Below are 6,145 nucleotides of genomic sequence, written 5' to 3'. Positions count from 1 at the left end.
GCACACGAAAAGTGGACAGTCAACATGCTAGATATAGACGTCAAATCGCCATTCTCCACAAAAAGTTTATGTTCTCAGATCAAACTCAACAAAACCAAAGTAATATACAAGTGAAAAATATACGAAATAAATATTTACCCATGTACTAAATTTAGTTTCAGTTGTTATTTTCCGCAAGGAAAAGTGCAGCATCATCAGCATGGTCCCATATAAAATGTAATTTGCTGGACTAAATGCCAACACCACACCAAAATATCGCGTGCATGGAGTCCGGCCTATTACATTTGAAATATATATTTCAAATGCCACTACTTTTGGCGCGATGAGACCCGAGAAAACTAGCCTGCAGCTAATAGTTAGCAGCAGTTAATTTATCGGTTAGAGAACAAATATTTATACACACATTTCACTCACCTTCTCACGCACACACGTCCATTTAATTTGCATATACATAAATCTTTCCTTTTCTTCTGTCTTTCATTCTAAAACAAGAGTAAATACTTAAAAAGTTATAGATGTGAGTTCCAGGAACTTGAACGCACCTCTCACACACACACTCTTTCTTTCTCTCTCTCTCTCTCTCTCTCTCTCTCTCTCTCTCTCTCTCTCTCGCTGTCTCTTACAAACACACACACGTCCATTTCATATACACGTACATAGCGTCATAGAAAATAAGTAACAGAATCGATGTAATAGGGAAGATGGTACGCCACCAATCATCATCTGTTGAGATTGATACTTCCTTTAGGAAGCACTTTCTTTTCCGGTGTATTACCCTCGTTCTCTTTGTGTAGATTGCCATGTCTCAGAGTAGAGATGCTTCGAAGCAGTTTCTGGTGTGTGTCTAAAGCACCGGTTTTCATACTGCTGGTATAAATTCCAGCTTACGAAAGGCGGCGAGCTGGCAGAAACGTTAGCACGCCGGGCGAAATGCGTAGCCGTATTTCGTCTGCTGTTACGTTTTGAGTTCAAATTCCGCCGAGGTCGACTTTGCCTTTCATCCTTTCGGGGTCGATAAATTAAGTAGCAGTTACGCACTGGGGTCGATGTAATCGACTTAATACCTATGTCTGTCCTTGTTTGTCCCCTCTATGTTTAGCCCCTTGTGGATAATAAAGAAATAGGTATGCCACATAGTGAATGAAACCAATGAAAATATACGAGAAAATTAATTTTATGAGATTATAATGTATAATAACGCGATTTTTTTTAATGTAAACATATATGATTGACTGATCATAAGCATTCCAAAATTTATATTAGTCATGATAATCATGCTCAAAGCTGACGTATATTTCCTTGTTTAATTGAAAATTAGGCCGATACAAAAATATCACTATAAGTAAATGGGCTAGTGGGAGCATTTGTGACCGACAAACATTACACCGCTTATTTGTTGCTCTTTTCACAAGGATTTCCTATTTCTCAGAATGCTTAAGTATATGTTAAATATATACAAGTAGCTTATTGTACAATATTGTATAATTTAGCATGCTATAATTAACACATTTGTACTCAGTAAATGAAACACTGCATGTTTATAGGGAGGCATAGGGATATCTTCCAAGTTTGTAAAAGATAGCGGATATTTATACAAACTAACACCAGTTATATAACAATAATGTATTTTATTCTTTATTACTCACTGTCATTGCACTACCCAGTGAATCCCTTTATGCCATAGATATGAATAATGTTTTGTTCTGCTTCTTGTATTGAAAATACTCTAGGCAACATATCATGCAATATATTTAGTGCTACTTTCTGCATGTTGCGCATATGTATAAGTCCTGAAAGTTTAGTTCAGCAGTTTTCTGCCTACTTTTGATCATTTCCAAGGTACCAGCTATGGTAAGAGTTGTTTCTATTTTCAAAAACAGCATTCAGGTTATTTGGTTTTTTTTTACTATTTCCCAATCTTTGTATATGGTTTCACATACTAGTGTAGCTCATTCAACGGTGGTGCCCCAGCATGGCCGCAGCTTTCGGGCTGAAACATTTTTAAGGATTTAAGGATATGAATAATTTCGCAATTTCTTTGAGCAATACATCATCATCTGTTGAGATTGATACTTCCTTTAGGAAGCACTTTCTTTTCTGGTGTATTACCCTCGTTCTCTTTGTAGATTGCCATATCTCAGAGTAGAGATGCTTCGAAGCAGTTTCTGATGTGTGTCTAAAGCACCGGTTTTCATACTGCTGGTATACATTCCAGTTTAAGAAAGTCTCTAATGTCCTCATTTCTCATAATACGGTAAAGTGGGACAAAGAAACTATTTTTGGATCGGGATGCATTTATAAATAGCTTCCATATAAGTGGCTTTGAAGTGGACATAGTAATTTATTACCATATAATTATTTCATCTGTAGTACTTTGTTTTTGAATAGCTACAAATAGTTTTAGGAGGTTGAGATGTAGAGATTTTTTTCTGGCTAAAACTACGTAGCCAGTGACATTCCGTTTGATTATCATTATTACTCGGCATCGGTAAAATGCCGGAATAAATGTCTTGTAATATTTGGTTAGGACTCTTTACATTCTGTGTTGAAATTTGGTCGATGGCATATTTAATCCCCATCCTTCAAGAGTTAATTAGCTCTGACGTGCCCGACAGGTACCGGAGTCAATTTAATTGTAAGTTCTCTGCCTTCCAGTCATATAATGCATTATGCCTCTTTGATATTCGTCAGTACCGTTAAAGTAGTATTTGTTTCAGCCCTTCACGTCCCGAAATTAAATCTAGCAGAGGTCAAGCTATCATCTAAACACCAGACACCATTATCTAGAACGTTCGCTAAAGTAATATCTGTTTCGGCTCTTAACGTTCAAGGTTCAAATTCCGTCGAATACCTTTTTTTTTATTACTCTAGAATCGATAAAATAAAGTACCATTCAAAAACTGTAATTGACGATATCGACTAACACTTTACCCTCAAAATTGCTGACCTAGTGCCAAAGTCATTACCATCAACATCTTCTCACTCCTCTTCCTCCTCCTCCTCCTCCTCCTCCTCCTCCTCCTTCTTCTTCTTCTTCTTCATCTTCTTCTTCTTCTTATCATTATTATTATTATTATTATCATTATTATCATTATTATTATTATCATTATTATTATTATTATTATTATTATTATTATTATTATTATTATTATTATTACTGAGTGAGAGAGCAGTTCATGCCATCAGAGTGACACCGGGGTAAAATATACGAAGCCCAATATACCCATCATGACTACCCGTCTGATAAGGGTACACCAGGCACATGCATCACAACCATATGTGCACGACATGGTGATCTCATTTATTATTATTATTATTATTATTATTATTATTATTATTATTATTATTATTATTATTATTATCATTATTATTATTACTATTGAGTGAGAGAGCAGTTCATGCCATCAAAGTGACACTGGGATAAAATATACGAAGCCCAGTATGCCCATAATGACTACTCGTCTGATAAGGGTACATCAGGCACATGCATTTCAACCATATGTGCGCGACATGGTGATCTCATATCATGATCTTACAGGTGGGACCCAATTTGAATTTTCTTCAGTTTGAGTAGCCCATCCAGCTCAAAAGGTCCCTGAACAAGGGTTGTTTCCAGAGATGAATTATTAAAACCCTAAAGAATTCCTCTAAACCCATGGCTATGATGCTTCCCCACTACTTCTGCTCGTGATCAGATATGCACATATTGTCAGTCACTGAGGGACATGCTCAACTGGTTAAGGTTAATGACAAGACAATGTACATGATAACACTTCCAATCAGTTAAGATCAGAATCTATTTATTATTATTATTATTTCATGTTTGACTTTTGCTTTACATTTGTACAAGCTGGCTCCAAGTCTCACCCAGAGACCTCGAGAGACAACAAGTTGGAAGTTCATGTTGGTGTTATGCCTAGGGTGCCATATTTTAGGTTTTGTACATAATGTTGTTCTAGAGAATGTTTAAGAAGCCATAAGAAAATTATATTTGTTTTAAAACTTGAGGTTACATAGAAAGAATTTTGCGTAGGATATGAGCAGTTCCCATGAGCACTAACTTTTGAATTTCTGCCATTTTGGGGTTTCCTGGTATCTGAGCTAGGTTTTTATTATTATTATTATTATTATTATTATTATTATTATTATTATTATTATTATTATTATTCAGTAGTTTTATTTTTATAGCGTGCTTTCAGTTCACTACCGAGCGCAGCTCTGTGTGCCTTGGGTATGTGCTGTGATTTGTTGTGATGCTCTGATGGTTATTGTATGGAAGGTGCTCTGCGTAGGATGTGTGCAGTGCCTAGTAGTGCAATTTTCTGTATGTTATATGTGTTTGTAAGTCCTGGTGTTTTTGTTATGTATTTGTCTGAATATTTTTTTATCATGCCTAATGCACCTACTATGATAGGAATTGTTTCTGTTTTCAGATTCCACATTCTAGTTACCTCTATTTTCAGGTCTTTGTATTTTGAGAGTTTCTCCATTTCTTTTAGAGACACGTTGTCATCAGCCGGTATTGATGCATCAATTAGAAAGCATTTTTTTTCTTCATGATCTCTGACAACTATATCTGGTCTGTTGGCCTTAATTTCTCTATCTGTGTGTATCGGCATATCCCAGAGTATGGTTGCTTTCTCGTTTTCTGTGACCTTTTCTGGTGTGTGCCTATACCATCTTTTTTCTGTTGTTATTCCATAATGTTGGCATAGCTTCCAATGTATGTAGGTTCCAACTCTGTCATGTCTGTGAATATATTCCTTCTTAGCCAGGACTGGGCAGCTAGAGATAATATGATTTATTGTTTCTTGTCCATCTCCACATATTCTGCAGTTACTTGTAATATTTCTTTTCATTACATGTTTTTGGTAATTTCTGGTGGGGAGGCTTTGGTCTTGTGCTGCAATTAAAAATCCCTCTGTTTCTGCTTTGAGTCCTGAGCTTCTCAACCATTGCTGGGATTTTTCTTTGTCTATTTCTTTTGCGTTTAGTTTAGTCCAGTATTTACCATTACTATTATTATTATTATTATTATTATTATTATTATTATTATTATTATTATTATTATTATTATCATCATCATCCTTCAATAATGCTTCTATTTCTTGCCGAGTGTCTTCCAGATACCTATGGCAGAGAAATTCACTGTATACATTGTTAGGCCATTAAAATAAACACACCAGATTGTTCATTTACAAAGTCAAGTGATAGAGAAAAAGAGTAAAAAAGATAGAGAGAAAAAGTAAAACGTACAAAATTAAAATGTGAGCAAAGAAAATAAAAAGGAGAAAAGGAAATGAAATTTACAGCGACAATGCTCTTCTCAGTACGTGTGACGTACCAACTGAGACAAGCTTTTGCACTTCCTGCATGGATAGTAAGCCAGGGGTTGCCTAATATATAAATAGAGATGTGTGCGTATTCGCTTTTCACGCAAAACGGCTTCGCCAATTGCTTCCGTACTTGTGATGTATGAATAATTTGACCTCGGACACATGTTAGGCTCTTCATTTGATTTTGTTATTAAAAATAAATAATATTGCTTCACATATATGATTCACTTCTTTAAAAAGGTTTCTCAATGTCAACTTCCAGTATTGACATAGCAACGGCAAAAAGCTTCACTCTCTATTTTGACGTCTTCATTTCAAGTTTTAATTCACTATTAGCAAACAACTACGATAAATTAATGAATGAAATATTTACTAAGTTCTCAAATTTAAACATTCCGTACAAGAGCTTTTTATTTATATAACTTTTTTTCATTTCATGTTTATTTCATTCATTGTTCGCAATATTCTCTCTCACCCTCTCTCTCTCTCTCCCTCTCTCTCCTCTCTCTCTCTCTCTCACACACACACACGCACAAGTCAGCCAGACACGCACACGTGTTTTTGTAAGTACGTTTGTATACATTTATGTATGTGTGTATGTTTGTCAGAGAGAGAGTGAGTCAAGGTGTGTGTTGTCATGTATATGTACATATATTACTACATATGCATACATCGTTTTTGTATGTATGTGTGGGTAGTGCGTGTGAGAGACAGAGTAGAAAGCGATATCTAAGTGGCATTCACTCTCTCTTTCTCTCCCCTCTCTCTCTCACACACACATGCACACAATGATGTATGCATAATTATGT

This window comes from Octopus sinensis, linkage group LG1 (assembly GCF_006345805.1).
Source record: "Octopus sinensis linkage group LG1, ASM634580v1, whole genome shotgun sequence".
Classification (NCBI taxonomy): Eukaryota; Metazoa; Mollusca; class Cephalopoda; order Octopoda; family Octopodidae; genus Octopus; species Octopus sinensis.
This window is presented reverse-complemented; position numbering follows the sequence as displayed.